Source organism: Saccostrea cucullata, unplaced genomic scaffold (assembly GCF_032062105.1).
Source record: "Saccostrea cucullata isolate Sc308-1 unplaced genomic scaffold, CSIRO_AGI_Scuc_v1 ctg2606, whole genome shotgun sequence".
In the NCBI taxonomy this organism is placed as follows: domain Eukaryota; kingdom Metazoa; phylum Mollusca; class Bivalvia; order Ostreida; family Ostreidae; genus Saccostrea; species Saccostrea cuccullata.
The window spans coordinates 22,073-44,084 of NW_026926328.1; positions in this window are offsets into that span (position 1 = coordinate 22,073).

The following is a 22,012-nucleotide window of genomic DNA, read 5'->3' on the forward strand; positions in this document are numbered from 1 at the left end:
ATAGAAATGATAGATGCACAGAATGGAATACATAGCAGCTGGTAATGCCATTTATGATGGTCAAAACATTTTCCTGAAAAGTTCGCGATTATCTGGGATACCTCTTGTTACGTAACCACATTCAAATGTAAATTTATGTATGACATGCTGAATTTATGTACTGCTCTTCCATAAGTGTCACGATTGATCGTGATAAGTAGCTAAGTTCAGGTTATTTTTAATATAAAAATTATCAGAGTTATAAAAGTGAATTTTTTTTTACAAAATAAAGAAAATAATGAACATACCTCTTAATAATAAAAATAAGTTCTAGCTAGCACGTTGCTAGGGATATGTGACGTTTAGATCCAGAATTAAATAGAGGAAATAACGCTAACTGGAACTTCTTTAAGTTTTGTTTATTAAGGTTTTGCTAAATATATGTACAGTGTATGTTAGCATGAATAATTTGAAAATTAATTTATTTCAAAGCTTAAATATTTGATAAGAAATCTCAGTAGTAAATGTCATGTTGATTTATTGGATTTTTTTAAAAATATTTTTAGTTTCATTCTATTTCTTCTTATTTTAATATTATACTGAAAAATCATCAATTTTTGCAGTGAACAAATCTCGTAATTTTCGGGGTCATCGTTATCCACGAATAAACATCCCATAAGAACAATTATTTTGACAACATACATGTATTTATTCATTGAATCTTTTGTATATACGAGTAATACACGTGGAAAAAGTTAAATTAAAATCTGAGTTGTATATTTTGTAAATGATGGAATCAAATGTATTTGATTGTACAATTCTCAGTTAACCTTGGACTTACAGTGAGGCGTGGCATTCTCGACGTTACATAATTACCTTCTGAAATTTACACAGTTTCATTCAAAATTGAAATATGTCGTTCATGGGATAGAGATTGGGCGTAAGTCAACGAGTGTAGAAATTAACCATTACAGCGTCTCGATACTAGCTCGTACGGAAAAGAGATGGGGGTCAAATCATCTCATCGTTGTCAACAACACTACATGTTGAACATTATTAATTTCTCAATCAATGAAAATCAGTTTGCCATTCAACAGACGATTATTACGTGATCGAGAATTCCACGCTTTCCTGATAGTTCAGGGTAACTGAGAATTGCACTGAGCATTAAATATTCAGTAGCTTATGATTACAATAACATCGCAGCACAGTTAAAGTTACAGTAAGGAGGCGGGGCCTAATTTGTACGGGAAATATTTACTATGACGTCACACATAATATAAGGTCTTCAAAATACCACAAAATGAAATTATCTGCTATTTCAAACAGCTGGATAGCTGTATACAACATACAAACTTACTATTACATGCAGTTTTGTCGTTTGTTAAATCCCACACAACAGTGTATAAACAATGCATCGATCGCAATGCACTTGTCAATGTGACGTCATCTCGCAAAAATGACGCAGTTTGTACACAGTGAGAGGCTGATCAAGTCACATTTTGTACAATGAAAAATGTCTTTTGTTCTCAAATAAAATATTATTTGCAGTAAAATAAAAAGCCGTTAACTTGGATGCGATGTCTATTTTAGTATTTTATTTATAAACTGTACGTGCTGCTGCATTCTCCAGACAAGCGATATTATCGTGTGTTTGTATGCAGATTCATTGAAAAAGTAACGGAAGGGCCCTAATAAATCGATTTTTTGCAAGGGCATACCCTCAATGTATCTTGTCAAAATTTTACACATAAACTCAAGAAGCATTAAGATATTTGAAAAGTGCTGCGAACCTCTTGAAATCTGGCAAATAAATTAATTATAGCTATATTAAATGTAGTTGACCAGCAAAATATTCAACCTGCCGTCCAACAAATTAAATTTTACCAATCAAAAAAGGGAATCTATATATAGGTTCGCAGCACTTTTCACAAACCACATATAGTGTTGAAAAGGATTATAAAATAAACTAAGATTTTTAACTTAGTTATAAATGCCCTTGCAATATTGAAATTTATAGGTGACCTCTAAACTGCAAGTATAATTGCCAAAGTCATGTGACGTCGACATCACATGACAAGTCTAAATAAAAAATCTAAATGTCTCCAACATGTAGATTTAAACCACATTACATTTTTTTGATATCAGTGAATTCCTAAAAAGAATCGCCCATCCTAATAAATTATGTATTTTTTAACTTAAAAAATCGCCGATATTTCCATTTGTAACCTTAACTGTGCTGCGATATAGAAAAACAACATTTTACCATGAAAAATGGGCGTCAATCACAGACAGCCTTCCACGAAAAATCTAATACTGAGGATAACTGCTTTGTTAATGTGCATTATTATACCTCTACTGATTTTTCCCTTTATAAAAGTAAGTGATTAGATCTGAATAATTCCCTAGAAATCGCTGAAAATCGGCTAATCGCCGTGCGTTATTTTTTGGAGCTAATCCCTCGGTCGAAAGCTAGTCATGCTAATTCGCGGTTATATAGCTTTTTATTGTGACATCATAATAGAGCGACGCAAAAATCAATGCTTCGTGACGTATTTCGTATAAAAAAAATAGGACGTAAACAACAGAATGCAATAATTGCATTAGAATTAGGGAATAACTGTCTTCTAATTTGGTATTTACGATGAATAATAATTGGTTAATCTGTAAATTAATATTTTTTTAAAAGGTGATCTTTACAATTTAAATTTGTATCGGTATAATAAAACAGTTATTGTATATCATTGAGGGAGTTAGCAAGATTCCAGTTCCACTCGACCAGGACTATTTCCCTCGGCGCGCTGCGCCTCAGGAAATAGTCCTGGTCTTAGGGAACTGGAATCTTGCTAGCTCCCTCAATAATATACTTTAACTGTATACATGTATTGATAAATACTTTAGGAACATTATTAGATAGGGATGTTAGTTCTCGTGTTTCCTTTAGTATCTAAAGTTGCAAGTGATGCAAGAACAGTATATTCTGTGGTTAATCATAATCCACATTTATTTAATTAATTTACAAATTACACTTTTCAGTCTATAACGACTCCTGCACAGTTGAGATAAAAACTCTCATAAGAAATGATTATTCATATTTGGTTTAATCGTTGGAAACCCACGGGTGATCTCATCTTTACTTATCACCCGTGGGCAAACTAGCTGAAATATCGCAGTAAAATATGCTAATTCGTTGTTTTTAGTCAACCAATCAGAAAGTAGGAACTCTTCAATTTTGAAAAATACGTAATTATTACTTTGCTATTTATAGTAAATATTTTGACACTCGTTAAAACGCACGAAGTTTGATTTAAAAAAAATGAAAGTCAATTCGTACAGGTCACAGACATTAATATAATTATCCGTCAGATAATATAAGGGAGTACCTCTTTCAAACTACAAAATGCACCGGTTAGTAGATTTATCAGCTGTGTTATCTACGTAATGATTTTTTTTATGTTTTTGGCAATGCCGAACATGCATACGTAACGTGAACTGTGATTCGTTGTTTCGCATCGCGACTCTGTGATGCGGCCAATCAAATGACCCATGCATATTTAATTACATACGACGATTTTTCGGCGAGTTTGCCCACAGATGATAAGTAAAGACGAGACCACCCATGGGTTTCCGACGATGATTTGGTTTAAACTTTTTGTTTTTGGAGTGCCATAATTTTCGTGGGATGAAATCTAATAGTAAGAATGAAACAATTGCTTATCATCAAAATCATCATGAATCAACATGTCGTGAAAAATCAAGAATCTTTTACTTCTATTCATAATCTTTAATAAACGAAGACAAGGTAATGTAAATATTTCGTCAAACATACATTAAATGTAAGGAGTGAGGCATGTTTATATCATTTAATGACTAAATAATAAACCACGAACCAATCAATCAATCAATCATAAACCACGAATCGCTTGCTCTTATAAGATTTAAAATGGTGTAAATCAGATGTAGATACTAAGTAACGATTCCAAGGATTTCAAAAAATGCAACAGCAAACCTACGACTTCTCAACTTTATGCACAACCATTCCTCACGATAAATTGAAGTCCAGGCTTTCTGATATTATTGAGAGCTGCCTTTTCAATAAAAATGGAACTCCTAAAAGTATTTATGTTAAGCTTGTCATTGGTCATTTGCAAAATTATTTTGTTAAAAAGCATTTTGATAGTACACATAAGTACTATGAAGTTGACATTAAAAAGATACGTGAGTTTCTGATTGACAATATCCATCTTGTTTTAGAAGACCAGGTCTACCAACAATCTATTGGAAATCCCAGGGGTGACAAATGTGCCCGTAATTAGCAGACCTGTTTTTGTATTCATATGAAGCAAGATTGAGCAAAGTATTATTAAAAGAAAACATTGCTGTGTCTTTCAACTCTACATTTATATATAACGACGACTTATTAACAATTAACAATGGTAATTTTCATTCATTTGTCAATGCGATATATCCTAGTGAGTTTGAGATAAAAAAAACATATTCTGACACATCTGTTTCATTTAGGGATATTTTACTTGAAAAGACGTTAATGGTAATCTAACATGCCTCTCTATGATGTAAATGATGACTTTAACTTTTCTATCGTCAACATCCCTTACTTAAGCAGCAATATACCTTTCTTCACCTGCGTACGAAGTTTATATATCTCAGTTGATTCAATAAGCAAGCGCATGCTCTACATATAATTTCTAAAACGAGGTAATTGTTGGCAAACAAGCGGACGAAACAAGAAGATCTGCAGTTTCGTGTAAAATCATCATTTCCTAAGTTCTTTGGTCGATACTATGACCATTGTCAGCAAAAGCAATTTGTCAATAGGTCGTAGATATATTTAAATGTCGAGTTGAAGGCAACAGCAAGTGTTTTCTTCTTTTCACGCATAAGATTTTGCATAAATTCTGCTTCATATGAATATAAAAATAAGTCTGCCAATAACAGAGCGCAATTTGTACCCATGGGAATTCCAATAGATTGTTGGAATACCTGGTCTCCAAAAACCACATAGATATTGTCAATCAGAAACTCGAGCATCTTCTTGATGTCAACTCCAGAGTACTTATGTGTGCAATCAGAATCTGTTTTAACAAAATAATTTTGCAAATGACCAATGACCAGGTAAGTAAATTTACGAGTTCCATTTTTATTGAATGTAATGAAATGTGATGAAATAGAATAATCATGGTGGATTTAAATGCCTGTGAAATCATCCAATCGAATCATTTTATATTTAACTAATCAACATTTACATTATAACAAAAGAGTTCCCAAATTATTAACTAATCATTAGTAATTAAGAAAGGTATTAATACAGACACCCATAAAGTAATCGGTTAATTGGTCGTTGCCCATCGCTCGAGTAATACTTCTAGGGCAGTTTTATGGGCTGTGTCGGGAAACAACAGATTTGTTCATTAGACAACTCAGAGGAACCTAAGTTCCTTTGTGTTTCAGTGATTAGTGTCTTTGTGACTTTAGTTCGAATTCGTGTCTTAGTGACTTAAGTTAAATTAATAAAGGTATCTCTGTGATTTGCTAGGGTGTGTTTTTAGGTAATTGCAGACTGTGTCCGGAAACAACCGATTGTTTGTTATACCACTCAGTCTGCAGCTACAGAGAAAAGATTAATATTTAAAGCAATATGAGCTGCATTTTTTAGAATTTTATTTTCTGGTAAAATGTGTTATTATGATTAATCTGTATGTAATATTAACCCTTATGATCAATAAAACCAAAATAAAGTTCAAAAATGTTTCAGAAGAAATATCTCTGTAAAAGTGAATATACAGAATTATATAAGAAATCATTATTGTACAGGACGACAATAATTCAATTTTGCTTCAATCAAAGCGTATAAAAAGTTCTTTCATATCAAATATGAACAGCAGAATTTTATAAATGTTCTATTTTTCTGTCATTGAAATAGTTAATTACAAATTTGCAATTTTTTTCCGATATCAAACATGCAGCTCATATTGCTTTAATTATTGGTTTGATTATAAGTGATTCTTTTGTTATTGCTCACTTTTATAATTACTTAGTTTACTTATGTTATGGGTCAGAATAACCCTAAATGCCAGCAAAGATCAATAACACAATTTAAACTTAACAATAATTTATTTACAGTAATATATCATAAGTATATGAAACTTAAAGTATAAACTTAGCAAGAATCTAAAAATACATACATCAGAGTGTCCGTTGCTGCACACAATGTCCCAGTGAAATTATATCCCATTTATATCTCAATAGTGCTTATACGACAAAGTATATTTATGCATCGAATTGACAGGGTATTTATACAGTATTATAAATCTAGAATATTCTAGAAATTGTAAATACATGATATTACTGGAAAGTTCTGGACATGCACAAAGTTCAAGAATGTTCTAGAAAAATGACTGAACATGTTGACCACTCTGGAATGTTCAAGAAACTTAATGTTACTAATAACATACATGATGAAATAATACAAATACAACACACCTCACAACACCTCCACCCTTAAAAAGTTTGAATGTCAATGAAAACTTATATTGTTAAAATGAAATATATGTACATTAATACAAAATCATATATGTTCACGATACTCTGGACAAGGCATCTGCAATAACATTGTCTTTGCCTTTGATATGCTTAATTGTTATGTTGTATTCTTGTAACAACAAACTCCATCTAGTCAGTCTTTGATTTTTGTTTGACAATTTATGCAAAAATGTCAGGGGGTTGTGATCCGTATATACAAGAATTGGATGCAAAGTAACATTTAGATAAACATCAAAATGCTGTAAGGCTAACAACAAAGCAAGGCATTCCTTTTCAATGGTGGAATACTTTTGTTGACATTTTGTAAGTTTCTTTGAAAAATAAGAAACAACTCTATCTACCTTATCACTATGTTCTTGAAACAAAGCTGCCCCGATTCCAACATCACTAGCATCAACAGTAAGCTTGAACTGCTTAGAAAAATCTGGAGTTGACAGAACTGGGTTGCTCATAAGGACAGATTTGATTTCATGAAATGAATTTTCACAGTCCTTTGTCCATTCAAAGTTAACCCTCTTTTGTAAAAGATTTGTAAGTGGACTTACAACTGAGGAAAAATTTGGACAAAATTTTCTGTAAAACCCAGCCATGCCCAAAAACCTCATTAACTCTTTCTTGTTTGTAGGAATCGGGAACTTTGCAATAGCTTCCACTTTAGCCATAATGGGTGTAACATAACCTTGACCTACTCTATGACCTAAATACTCTACATAAGCATGACAAAATTCGCTCTTCTCAAGGTTCACAGTTAAGTTTGCTTTGGCCAAAATGTCAAATAAAGCACGCATGATTCGGAGATGTTCGTCCCATGTGTCGCTGTATATGACGACATCATCAATGTAGGCCTCGCATCCCTCGAGGTCTTGAAGGAGGGAGTGAATCATCCTTTGGAATGTAGCCGGTGCGTTTTTCATGCCAAAAGGCATTACTTTATACTGGTAAAGTCCATCTGGTGTAGCAAAAGCAGATATTTCTTTTGGTCTTTCTGTTAACGGTACTTGCCAGTAGCCTTTCAACAGGTCAAATTTACTGACAAATTTGGCGTTTCCAATGCGGTCAATACAGTCATCGATTCTAGGTATTGGAAATGAATCAGTTTTGGTAACAGAATTCACCTTTCTATAGTCTGTACATAATCGGTACGAACCGTCCTGTTTTGGTACAAGAATACACGGTGAGCTCCAATCACTTTTACTAGGTTCAACAATGTCATTGTCCAACATGTACTGCACTTCCCTTCTTAGGTACTGCAATTTTATTGGATTGAGACGGTACGGATGTTGTTTGATAGGCAGAGCGTCGCTAACTATAACATCATGACAAGCTGCATTAGTTTTCTTTGGAACATCCGAGAAGATTTGATGGTACTCATTCATTTCTACACTCGTATCACTTTCAATATAATTTTGAATAGTCTTAGCATTGGCTAAAGTGGAAACTAGTTTTACAGAATTTCGGTCACACCTTTCAAAATACTCTTTTAACATGTTAATGTGACAAACCCGTTTCTCTTTACGTCGACCTGGTGTCTTAACTAAATAGTTTACATCACTGATCTTGCTTTCAATTTCATAAGGGCCATAAATTCTGGCCTGTAAAGGATGACCAGGAATAGGTAAAAATACAAGAACCTTATCACCTGGCTTAAACACCCTATTTCTGGCATCTTTGTCATACCACATTTTCATTTTCATCTGAGAACTCTTCAAATTTTCTTGTGCTAATTTACAAGCATTGTAAAGTTTTTCTTTGAAATCAGACACATAATCTAAAAGATTAAGATCACTAGTCTCAGTCAGCCACTTTTCCTTCAGCAATTTTAAAGGACCTCTAACTGTATGACCAAACACCAATTCAAAAGGACTAAACCCAAGAGACTCCTGGACTGCTTCTCGTGCAGCAAATAGTACAAGATGAACCCCTTCATCCCAGTCTTTTTCATACTGGTAACAATAAGTCTTCAGCATTGTTTTTAGGGTTTGATGAAAACGTTCTAGCGCTCCCTGGGACTCAGGATGATAAGCAGTTGATCTATATTGCCTTATACCCAACTCATGCATGACTTGCTGGAACAACCCCGACATAAAATTTGAGCCTTGATCCGCCTGAATTGCCTTGGGTGCTCCTACAAAACTGAAGAACTTGGTTAGGGCCTTCACTATGCTCTTTGCCTTTATATTCCTAAGAGGTATGGCTTCAGGAAATCGAGTGGATGTACACATAATGGTAAGTAAATACTGGTTTCCTGACCTTGTCCTAGGCAAAGGTCCTACACAATCCACCAACACTCGACTAAACGGTTCTTCAAAAGCTGGAATGGGTTGGAGAGGAGCAGATGGTATCTTCTGATTTGGTTTACCTACCATCTGACAGACATGACATGACTTACAAAACTCAGAAACGTCCTTTCTTAGCTTAGGCCAATAAAAATGACTCAAAATCCTATTATAAGTCTTATTGATACCTAAATGACCAGCCATAGGTGTATCGTGAGCTAAACTCATGACATCTCGACGATAAGCAGCTGGGACCACTATCTGGTGAACAACACGCCACACTTCATCTGGAGAAGCGTCAGGTGGTCGCCATTTTCGCATAAGGATGCCATCTTTCATATAGAAGCATTCTCCAACTTTAGTAGCCTCTTCTGGTGGAAGTGCCCTCTTACTAAGTTGAATGATATCTGGGTCTTTATGTTGTTCAGAGAGTAAACGTTCTCGGCTGAGGATGTCCTTGCCTTGGCTAACTAGTGGATGCAACTCATCATCCTCACCACCAAATTTTGGTAACAGTTCTTTCTCCTCTTGCTTCTTGATATTGTGTGGTTCCATGCTTGTTTGAGTGCCATCAAGGTCAGATAAGAAAGTGTCATTCAAATCAATATCAACAGAGGAATTCGTCTCGTCAAAGGCTTGAGTATGGTCTGCCTCCATTTCTCGTCTTCTGGCCATCGCTCTAGTAACAGCACAGGCTGGATAAATGTCATCATCTTCATCATCGCACATAACATCTGGAGTGATTTTCTCACAAACTATAGGATCTGGTACAACTTTTCCACCAGCTAAATCGTTGCCTAGCAACAAAGAAATGCCTGGAACGGGAAGAGTAGGTCGAACACCTACGATTACAGGTCCAGTAACTAAATCTGACTTCAAACTAATTCTATGCAGGGGAACATCAATGACGCCTAGCTCCACACCCTGTAATAAAACTGACCCACCAGTAGAAGTCTGCTCAGACAAAGGAAGCACGCCCTCTAACAATAACGTCTGTGCAGCACCAGTATCTCTCAAAATCTGGACAGGTTTAATTTCGCTAGAGTCACCGAGTGAAACAAATCCCTGAGACATAAAGGGCTTATAATCCTCCATAGAATCAATAGAACTGGACTGTGAACCCTGGACATCAGGAGTGTCAGAACAAATGGAAACTAAGGCTTCTCTATCACCTCTAACTGCCGCACAAGCGTGTGGTTGAGTTTTATCAAACTCATTTTTTCTCTTAAGTTTAAAGCATTCACTGATCAGATGACCTTTTTTCTTACAATAACTACAAGTAGGAAGCGACCCTATTCCAGAAGATCCTTCAAAACGTCCTGGACCGGACTTAGAACCACCTTGGGATGGAGACTGGGAACTTGTGAAAGACTGAGACCCTGAACCACTCTTTTTATATGTATCTGAATTTGTAAAATTACTGCTAGTCTGAGATCTTGAAACAAAATTCTTTTTATGAGACAGGGCATAAGTATCAGATATGACTGCTGCCTCTTCAAGAGTTTTCACATTCTTATCTTCTAAATGCGTTTTCAAATCTTGAGGAACACATTCCTTAAACTCTTCTACCAGGATGACTTGGCGCAAATTAGCAAAAGTTTTATCAAGATTCTTAGATCTAAACCAATGATCGAATAAATCTTCTTTCTCTCGTGAAAATTCAACAAATGTTTGATTATCAAACTTTCTATACTTTCTGAATTTTTGTCTATACGCTTCAGGTACTAATTCATAGGCTTTTAATATTGCTGCTTTGACCTTCTCATAGTCTGAACTTTCAGCTACCCCTAGTGCAGAGTATACCTCAGCTGCTTTGCCAACCAGTACACTTTGTAACATTGTTGACCAAACGTGTTGTGGCCATTTAAGATTCTCTGCGACTTTTTCGAATTGGGGAAAATATTTGTCTACAGATTTTTCTTGAAATTTTGGAACTAACCTAATATTTTTTGCTGCGTCAAATTCATTCTTGACAAATGACGGTTCTGGTTGGTGCTGTAATCTTAATTTCTCTAACTCATAGTGCTCTTGTCTTTCTAATTTGTCTAATTCAAATTTTCGTTCACGCTCTCGTTCTTCTCTTTCTCTTTCTCGATCTTCTCTTTCTAATTTTTCTCTTTCTAATCGCATTTTCTCTAACTCTAATTGAAACTGATATTCTGCCATTTTGTAAGAGCCTAATTCTGATTTAACTGTATATTCTGGAAGATCATATTTTTCAAAGATGTTTTCTTCTACTAGTTTGTTTGCAACCTTAATTCTAATGTCTTGCTTTCTCTGAGAGGATTTAACATCTAACCCAAAATGCAAACCTAATGCGATCAAGTCATCCTTTTTTAACGTATCAAAAACCTGAACACTTGGTGAACTAAGAAAGTCTGTGACCGAAAATACCATGTTGATTTTTGCTGGCTTATAGTCAAATTTAACGGTTCAATAAACAAAATTCTGACAATAAACTGCAAAAGTGCAAGAAATTCTTGATCCCGGACGAGCCCCCAATTCTGTTATGGGTCAGAATAACCCTAAATGCCAGCAAAGATCAATAACACAATTTAAACTTAACAATAATTTATTTACAGTAATATATAATAAGTATATGAAACATAAAGTACAAACTTAGCAAGAATCTAAAAATACATACATCAGAGTGTCCGTTGCTGCACACAATGTCCCAGTGAAAATATATCCCATTTATATCTCAATAGTGCTTATACGACAAAGTATATTTATGCATCGAATTGACAGGGTATTTATACAGTATTATAAATCTAGAATATTCTAGAAATTGTAAATACATGATATTACTGGAAAGTTCTGGACATGCACAAAGTTCAAGAATGTTCTAGAAAAATGACTGAACATGTTGACCACTCTGGAATGTTCAAGAAACTTAATGTTACTAATAACATACATGATGAAATAATACAAATACAACACACCTCACAACACCTCCACCCTTAAAAAGTTTGAATGTCAATGAAAACTTATATTGTTAAAATGAAATATATGTACATTAATACAAAATCATATATGTTCACGATACTCTGGACAAGGCATCTGCAATAACATTGTCTTTGCCTTTGATATGCTTAATTGTTATGTTGTATTCTTGTAACAACAAACTCCATCTAGTCAGTCTTTGATTTTTGTTTGACAATTTATGCAAAAATGTCAGGGGGTTGTGATCCGTATATACAAGAATTGGATGCAAAGTAACATTTAGATAAACATCAAAATGCTGTAAGGCTAACAACAAAGCAAGGCATTCCTTTTCAATGGTGGAATACTTTTGTTGACATTTTGTAAGTTTCTTTGAAAAATAAGAAACAACTCTATCTACCTTATCACTATGTTCTTGAAACAAAGCTGCCCCGATTCCAACATCACTAGCATCAACAGTAAGCTTGAACTGCTTAGAAAAATCTGGAGTTGACAGAACTGGGTTGCTCATAAGGACAGATTTGATTTCATGAAATGAATTTTCACAGTCCTTTGTCCATTCAAAGTTAACCCTCTTTTGTAAAAGATTTGTAAGTGGACTTACAACTGAGGAAAAATTTGGACAAAATTTTCTGTAAAACCCAGCCATGCCCAAAAACCTCATTAACTCTTTCTTGTTTGTAGGAATCGGGAACTTTGCAATAGCTTCCACTTTAGCCATAATGGGTGTAACATAACCTTGACCTACTCTATGACCTAAATACTCTACATAAGCATGACAAAATTCGCTCTTCTCAAGGTTCACAGTTAAGTTTGCTTTGGCCAAAATGTCAAATAAAGCACGCATGATTCGGAGATGTTCGTCCCATGTGTCGCTGTATATGACGACATCATCAATGTAGGCCTCGCATCCCTCGAGGTCTTGAAGGAGGGAGTGAATCATCCTTTGGAATGTAGCCGGTGCGTTTTTCATGCCAAAAGGCATTACTTTATACTGGTAAAGTCCATCTGGTGTAGCAAAAGCAGATATTTCTTTTGGTCTTTCTGTTAACGGTACTTGCCAGTAGCCTTTCAACAGGTCAAATTTACTGACAAATTTGGCGTTTCCAATGCGGTCAATACAGTCATCGATTCTAGGTATTGGAAATGAATCAGTTTTGGTAACAGAATTCACCTTTCTATAGTCTGTACATAATCGGTACGAACCGTCCTGTTTTGGTACAAGAATACACGGTGAGCTCCAATCACTTTTACTAGGTTCAACAATGTCATTGTCCAACATGTACTGCACTTCCCTTCTTAGGTACTGCAATTTTATTGGATTGAGACGGTACGGATGTTGTTTGATAGGCAGAGCGTCGCTAACTATAACATCATGACAAGCTGCATTAGTTTTCTTTGGAACATCCGAGAAGATTTGATGGTACTCATTCATTTCTACACTCGTATCACTTTCAATATAATTTTGAATAGTCTTAGCATTGGCTAAAGTGGAAACTAGTTTTACAGAATTTCGGTCACACCTTTCAAAATACTCTTTTAACATGTTAATGTGACAAACCCGTTTCTCTTTACGTCGACCTGGTGTCTTAACTAAATAGTTTACATCACTGATCTTGCTTTCAATTTCATAAGGGCCATAAATTCTGGCCTGTAAAGGATGACCAGGAATAGGTAAAAATACAAGAACCTTATCACCTGGCTTAAACACCCTATTTCTGGCATCTTTGTCATACCACATTTTCATTTTCATCTGAGAACTCTTCAAATTTTCTTGTGCTAATTTACAAGCATTGTAAAGTTTTTCTTTGAAATCAGACACATAATCTAAAAGATTAAGATCACTAGTCTCAGTCAGCCACTTTTCCTTCAGCAATTTTAAAGGACCTCTAACTGTATGACCAAACACCAATTCAAAAGGACTAAACCCAAGAGACTCCTGGACTGCTTCTCGTGCAGCAAATAGTACAAGATGAACCCCTTCATCCCAGTCTTTTTCATACTGGTAACAATAAGTCTTCAGCATTGTTTTTAGGGTTTGATGAAAACGTTCTAGCGCTCCCTGGGACTCAGGATGATAAGCAGTTGATCTATATTGCCTTATACCCAACTCATGCATGACTTGCTGGAACAACCCCGACATAAAATTTGAGCCTTGATCCGCCTGAATTGCCTTGGGTGCTCCTACAAAACTGAAGAACTTGGTTAGGGCCTTCACTATGCTCTTTGCCTTTATATTCCTAAGAGGTATGGCTTCAGGAAATCGAGTGGATGTACACATAATGGTAAGTAAATACTGGTTTCCTGACCTTGTCCTAGGCAAAGGTCCTACACAATCCACCAACACTCGACTAAACGGTTCTTCAAAAGCTGGAATGGGTTGGAGAGGAGCAGATGGTATCTTCTGATTTGGTTTACCTACCATCTGACAGACATGACATGACTTACAAAACTCAGAAACGTCCTTTCTTAGCTTAGGCCAATAAAAATGACTCAAAATCCTATTATAAGTCTTATTGATACCTAAATGACCAGCCATAGGTGTATCGTGAGCTAAACTCATGACATCTCGACGATAAGCAGCTGGGACCACTATCTGGTGAACAACACGCCACACTTCATCTGGAGAAGCGTCAGGTGGTCGCCATTTTCGCATAAGGATGCCATCTTTCATATAGAAGCATTCTCCAACTTTAGTAGCCTCTTCTGGTGGAAGTGCCCTCTTACTAAGTTGAATGATATCTGGGTCTTTATGTTGTTCAGAGAGTAAACGTTCTCGGCTGAGGATGTCCTTGCCTTGGCTAACTAGTGGATGCAACTCATCATCCTCACCACCAAATTTTGGTAACAGTTCTTTCTCCTCTTGCTTCTTGATATTGTGTGGTTCCATGCTTGTTTGAGTGCCATCAAGGTCAGATAAGAAAGTGTCATTCAAATCAATATCAACAGAGGAATTCGTCTCGTCAAAGGCTTGAGTATGGTCTGCCTCCATTTCTCGTCTTCTGGCCATCGCTCTAGTAACAGCACAGGCTGGATAAATGTCATCATCTTCATCATCGCACATAACATCTGGAGTGATTTTCTCACAAACTATAGGATCTGGTACAACTTTTCCACCAGCTAAATCGTTGCCTAGCAACAAAGAAATGCCTGGAACGGGAAGAGTAGGTCGAACACCTACGATTACAGGTCCAGTAACTAAATCTGACTTCAAACTAATTCTATGCAGGGGAACATCAATGACGCCTAGCTCCACACCCTGTAATAAAACTGACCCACCAGTAGAAGTCTGCTCAGACAAAGGAAGCACGCCCTCTAACAATAACGTCTGTGCAGCACCAGTATCTCTCAAAATCTGGACAGGTTTAATTTCGCTAGAGTCACCGAGTGAAACAAATCCCTGAGACATAAAGGGCTTATAATCCTCCATAGAATCAATAGAACTGGACTGTGAACCCTGGACATCAGGAGTGTCAGAACAAATGGAAACTAAGGCTTCTCTATCACCTCTAACTGCCGCACAAGCGTGTGGTTGAGTTTTATCAAACTCATTTTTTCTCTTAAGTTTAAAGCATTCACTGATCAGATGACCTTTTTTCTTACAATAACTACAAGTAGGAAGCGACCCTATTCCAGAAGATCCTTCAAAACGTCCTGGACCGGACTTAGAACCACCTTGGGATGGAGACTGGGAACTTGTGAAAGACTGAGACCCTGAACCACTCTTTTTATATGTATCTGAATTTGTAAAATTACTGCTAGTCTGAGATCTTGAAACAAAATTCTTTTTATGAGACAGGGCATAAGTATCAGATATGACTGCTGCCTCTTCAAGAGTTTTCACATTCTTATCTTCTAAATGCGTTTTCAAATCTTGAGGAACACATTCCTTAAACTCTTCTACCAGGATGACTTGGCGCAAATTAGCAAAAGTTTTATCAAGATTCTTAGATCTAAACCAATGATCGAATAAATCTTCTTTCTCTCGTGAAAATTCAACAAATGTTTGATTATCAAACTTTCTATACTTTCTGAATTTTTGTCTATACGCTTCAGGTACTAATTCATAGGCTTTTAATATTGCTGCTTTGACCTTCTCATAGTCTGAACTTTCAGCTACCCCTAGTGCAGAGTATACCTCAGCTGCTTTGCCAACCAGTACACTTTGTAACATTGTTGACCAAACGTGTTGTGGCCATTTAAGATTCTCTGCGACTTTTTCGAATTGGGGAAAATATTTGTCTACAGATTTTTCTTGAAATTTTGGAACTAACCTAATATTTTTTGCTGCGTCAAATTCATTCTTGACAAATGACGGTTCTGGTTGGTGCTGTAATCTTAATTTCTCTAACTCATAGTGCTCTTGTCTTTCTAATTTGTCTAATTCAAATTTTCGTTCACGCTCTCGTTCTTCTCTTTCTCTTTCTCGATCTTCTCTTTCTAATTTTTCTCTTTCTAATCGCATTTTCTCTAACTCTAATTGAAACTGATATTCTGCCATTTTGTAAGAGCCTAATTCTGATTTAACTGTATATTCTGGAAGATCATATTTTTCAAAGATGTTTTCTTCTACTAGTTTGTTTGCAACCTTAATTCTAATGTCTTGCTTTCTCTGAGAGGATTTAACATCTAACCCAAAATGCAAACCTAATGCGATCAAGTCATCCTTTTTTAACGTATCAAAAACCTGAACACTTGGTGAACTAAGAAAGTCTGTGACCGAAAATACCATGTTGATTTTTGCTGGCTTATAGTCAAATTTAACGGTTCAATAAACAAAATTCTGACAATAAACTGCAAAAGTGCAAGAAATTCTTGATCCCGGACGAGCCCCCAATTCTGTTATGGGTCAGAATAACCCTAAATGCCAGCAAAGATCAATAACACAATTTAAACTTAACAATAATTTATTTACAGTAATATATAATAAGTATATGAAACATAAAGTACAAACTTAGCAAGAATCTAAAAATACATACATCAGAGTGTCCGTTGCTGCACACAATGTCCCAGTGAAAATATATCCCATTTATATCTCAATAGTGCTTATACGACAAAGTATATTTATGCATCGAATTGACAGGGTATTTATACAGTATTATAAATCTAGAATATTCTAGAAATTGTAAATACATGATATTACTGGAAAGTTCTGGACATGCACAAAGTTCAAGAATGTTCTAGAAAAATGACTGAACATGTTGACCACTCTGGAATGTTCAAGAAACTTAATGTTACTAATAACATACATGATGAAATAATACAAATACAACACACCTCACAACACTTAATAAATTATTATCCAGATAGGACCAAGTAAAAAGTAAATATAGTGAATTTTAGTCAGTTGTTCTTTTAGTGCCATTGAAATTATTAAAGTTTGTTTTGATTCTATATAAACGTGATTCTTTGGAGGGAAACCTAAGCAAACCCAATAATTAATCATTTGCACTTTTCTAAAACGTTACATTTTCTTAATTACAGTTTATACTGAATACAAGATGTCAGCATGAACTATTAGAAAAATTAATTTCAAAGATATCGATTAAATATTTGAAAAACGATCTCAGTGCTAAATGTTATGTAGATTTATTGGATCTAAATGTTTAAATGATTTAATGACTAAATTCTAAATCACGAATCGACGTTAACCAATCAATCAATCATAAATCAGATATCGATACTTATAAATTTCAAGGAACTTTTGGACAATTTGAAATCACAAGATTTTACCAAAACCAACAGCTTAAAAACGCACGACTTTGAAACTTTATACACAACCATTCCTCACGAAAAATTGAAGTTCAGTCTTTTTGATATCATTGAGAACTGCCTTTTCAAAAAAAATTGAACTCGTTAAAATACTTACCTTGCCATTGGTCATTTGCAAAATTATCTTGTTAAAAAAATTCTGAGTTTATGAGTCCATGCTGGTTCTGGAGACCAGGATTTCTAACAATCTAGGGAAATCCCATAGGAAACAATTGCGCCCAGTAATTAGCGGACCTATTTTTGTATTCATATAAAACAAAATTGAGGAAAATGTTATGAAAAGAAAACACTTGTTGTGTCCTTTAACTCTACATTTTGATATATCGACGACGTATTCTAACTTAACATTTCCATTCATATGTCGATGCGATATATCCTGATAAGTTTGAGATAAAAGATACCACAAAGTCTGACACATCTGTTTCATTTTGGAATATTTTACTTGAAAATACGTTAATGGTAATCTAACAACCCTCTCTATGATATAAATGATGACTTTAACTTTTCAATCGTCCAATTCCCTTACTTAAGCAGCAATATACCTTCATCACCTTCGTACGAAGTTTATATACCTCCGTTGATTCAATAAGCAAGCGCATGCTTTACGTATGAACAATTTTTAAAACGAGGTACAGTGTAATTGTTGACAAACAAGCTGTCGAAACAAGAAGATCAGCAGTTTCATGTAACATCATCATTTCTTAAATTCTATGGTCGATACATTGACCATTGTCAGCAAATGCAATTTGTCATAGAGTCAAATTCTGACTGACTTTTTTTTATATAAAATGTTTGTCCATTATTTAAACACTTCATTGACGACGGATTTTTTTCCGTTTTTTCCCGATCATGACAAGGAGCACACGGCGGTTGTGACCGGTTTGCAAGGGGGGGGGGGGCTTACTCCTCCATGACAACTGATCCCACCTCTGATGTTTTGGACGTCCGTGTTTGCTCTGCTCCTATTTTGTATTGTTTTATGGACTTTTGATCTTGAATAGTACTATTCGTCATATCTTCATGTGTTTTAATTCATCAGATGAAACAAAATTTGAATATAAGACCTCATATTTCGCCGATGAGAGACAGGTCTTTATTTCATTAATATGCCACATATATTGATTTTTTATATGTTAAATTTAATAATTTGATAATCTTAGAATAACATTAATTTCTTAAATATATCTTTACCAAATTTATTTTTCCTTTAATAAGATAGTTAGTATTCAAAGATATGTATCAAAATGCTTTTTATTACTCACAATCTCAATTTTGAACTTGTTTATTTGTATATTAGAAAAATTGCAAAAATGTATGATTATTGAAATCTTTCACTGTACATTGTGTATACTGTTTCGTGTTATATAGTTCGCCCAAGGGCTCGGGAAGGGGAAATGGTCACCTAATTAATGCATATGTTTAACTGGCATTTTCTCTTCACTGTTATTTTTCCTTGCTTCCCATTGTGTATTTATCTGATAATACAGATATTGGTGATTATTCACAAGAGAAATTTACGTATTACGTAATGTTCAGACTAAATGTCCTCAGCGCTGAATTATCTTTCCTAAATTTTAATACATTTTATTATTTTAATTTAAATTTGGCTTTGGATAGGATGGGGTTGAGAGGTAGGGAAGTCAATTTTTTTCATTTACGACCAATCGAATTTCTGACACGAAACATAAACTTAATTCGATACATACATACACTTTCTCAATGATGATTAAATAATGGGATGAAAATATGACATATTCGAATCTATGGTCTATCGAGTTCTTTTAAAGATTTCTATTCTAAGTTTAGTAATATAATACATCTTTTTCATTATGAAGAATAAAAAAAGAGAAAAAGCTTGATCCTGAACTCACAAAATGTCCTGAGTCGCAGTAGGTGCTGGATTGATTGATTGGTTGTATATTGTTTAACGTCCCTCTCCAGAATTTTTCCAGTAGGTGCTGGAACGAAATATATCGCTCGATTCCTGCTCATTGGCCCTGAGTGCCGAGTAAAGGTCAAAATGTGTAGCCCTTCACCGGTAAGTGGTGGCACCTCCATACGAGTAAAACATTCTCAAGAGGGGGCTTAAACACCATACAATTCATCAATAAATCAATCAATTTGTTAAATATTTTTTACCTTTGTTTTTTGCCTTAGAGTTTGACCACTTCAAAACCTTGGCCTTGACTTTTGAAAAGTTAGTACTAAGTCTTTAAAGTTTCACGAGAGTATTTCTTGTGAAAAGACCTTTCTCTTGATGCCATCAATATTGATCTTTTTACCTTTACCTTGGAGTTTGATTTGCATTTAAGAAACTTCAACCTTTGCCATAAGCTACCAGATGGAGGCATCAGTGTTTCAAAACACATCCTGTTTACCTTGTTGATTGTTGTGTGAGATTTAAAACTAGGTGACAAGACATAATACAATGGTAGATTTTCATGTAACATAACTCCAATGCAGTAAAAAGCCAATTATTTCTTATTTATGTATTTTGAATGATTACTTTTATAATTACTTTTGAATGGTTGTCACAGGACATATTTTTCCTACGCAACATAAACAGATCTGTGTTACTAGGAAGTAGCTTTAAAGCGGTCTTCATAAAAGAATTCTATAAAACAGTCTTTACAACACATTTATATGATTAAAGATTTAAAAAAAGCATTTAAGGGGTAATACAATCAGTTTAACATTTAAAGCACTTAAAAGACTTTTTAATACAAATGACATATTCCAAGGCCAGTGGTGATCGATATGTTTTGTCACAATATATTTGTATTACATTTTCTCAAATAGCCGACACTGACATCCTTTATTTTATTCTTTGTTGTCACGTATTCAGTTGAAATACGGTTATGTCATATCAAAATATTTATATCATTTGACAAATTTAGAATTTAAGTAAGTGAACCGGATTTCTCAAAATATAAGCACAATAGAACAATCTTTTCGTGAATCAAATTGGGTACATGTTTGTAGCTATGTTTTGGATACTGATTGTCAATTATCGATTTGAATACTGTAGATAAATATTTAATTTTCCTTCCATTGTATAATTATCAAAGAATAACAATAAATAACTTTACTTTATTTTGAAGGCTACATGTACGATCTCAGAATGAAACATATGGAGATATCGAATTGTATTCAAGATCAAAAGTCCACAAAAGGATACAAAATAGATTTATGATTGATTTTATATTGTTTAAGGCCGAGTCGGCAATATTTCAGTCATATTTCGGCGTGATACAAAATTGAAGCAGACCAAAGACGGACCTCGAAAACATCAGAGGTGGTGTCAGGTGCCATGAAGGAATGAACATCCTCTGCCGTGACACCTGCCGTGTTATCCTTGTCATGATCGGAGAATGACGGAAAGATCTGTCATAATGGTAATTTGAAAATATAAATCTTACATCCATTATTTTTAACCTGTAAATTCTGTGGCCTGCCCCATTCATTCGACTGTTGTTGTAACAAGATTTTTTATTTTTTTTTACCCATTTTTTTTTTACAAAACATAAATATACTTCTCCATGTGCTCATCACAACTACAATTTGGGGGTATTGTGTTGTCTTTCTTGATTCCTCTATACTTTTAACCTATGGAAACAGGAGCACAAAGAGTTTTTATCGTGATAATTTTCCTTTTTCTACGAATGCTTTTATTATCAAATAAAGGCATCCATCACTTGTATGTTCATATTGTTTCGTCTTTCTGTAAGCATATGCAATATTACGATCATTCTAACTCATATATGTGAAAAAATTCCATAAGACATTCTTTTTTAGTTTTTTTTTATTTAAAACATTTATGAATCAAGTACAAATGCATGTGTATCCATTTCCTTTGAAAACCCAACTTGGAGTCTTTTCTGAATTCGTCAGTTTTATATTATTATTATTATTTGTCTCACATTTATGGTAATTCTTTTCTTCACTTATGCAGAAATATACCTTCATCGCCAGCATAAAGGGATTTAATCACTACGCTGATTCGATACCCATATGTATGCTCTTTCTAAAACGAAATAAATTCTTGACAAACAAGTTGATGAAACAAAAATGCTAGCAGTTTCGTTTAAAGTCAATGATTGTCAGCAAATACGGTTTATCATTGAGTCAAGTGCTGACTGACTGACAGTTTTTCATACTAATTGTAAGGCCATGATTTTCCCGTTAATTCAGGATCATGACAAAAACATACGGCGGGGATAACTGGTCGGCACTGGATGCCACTTCCATGGCACCTGGCCCCAGGATCATGAAGCAGACTTAGACTTAAGTCAAAATTTCTATCATCTATAAAATCTTAAAAAACTTGTTAAAGGAAACTCTTTATTTGCATATGACAGCAGATTGATATTACAAAATTGGAAAGCATTTTTATTTTGGGCTGCCTAAACTCTAAAAAAAAAATCAGCATCTTAGACATTTTTTGACTTAAGCTAAGATGTTTCATGATCCCGGGGCCTGAT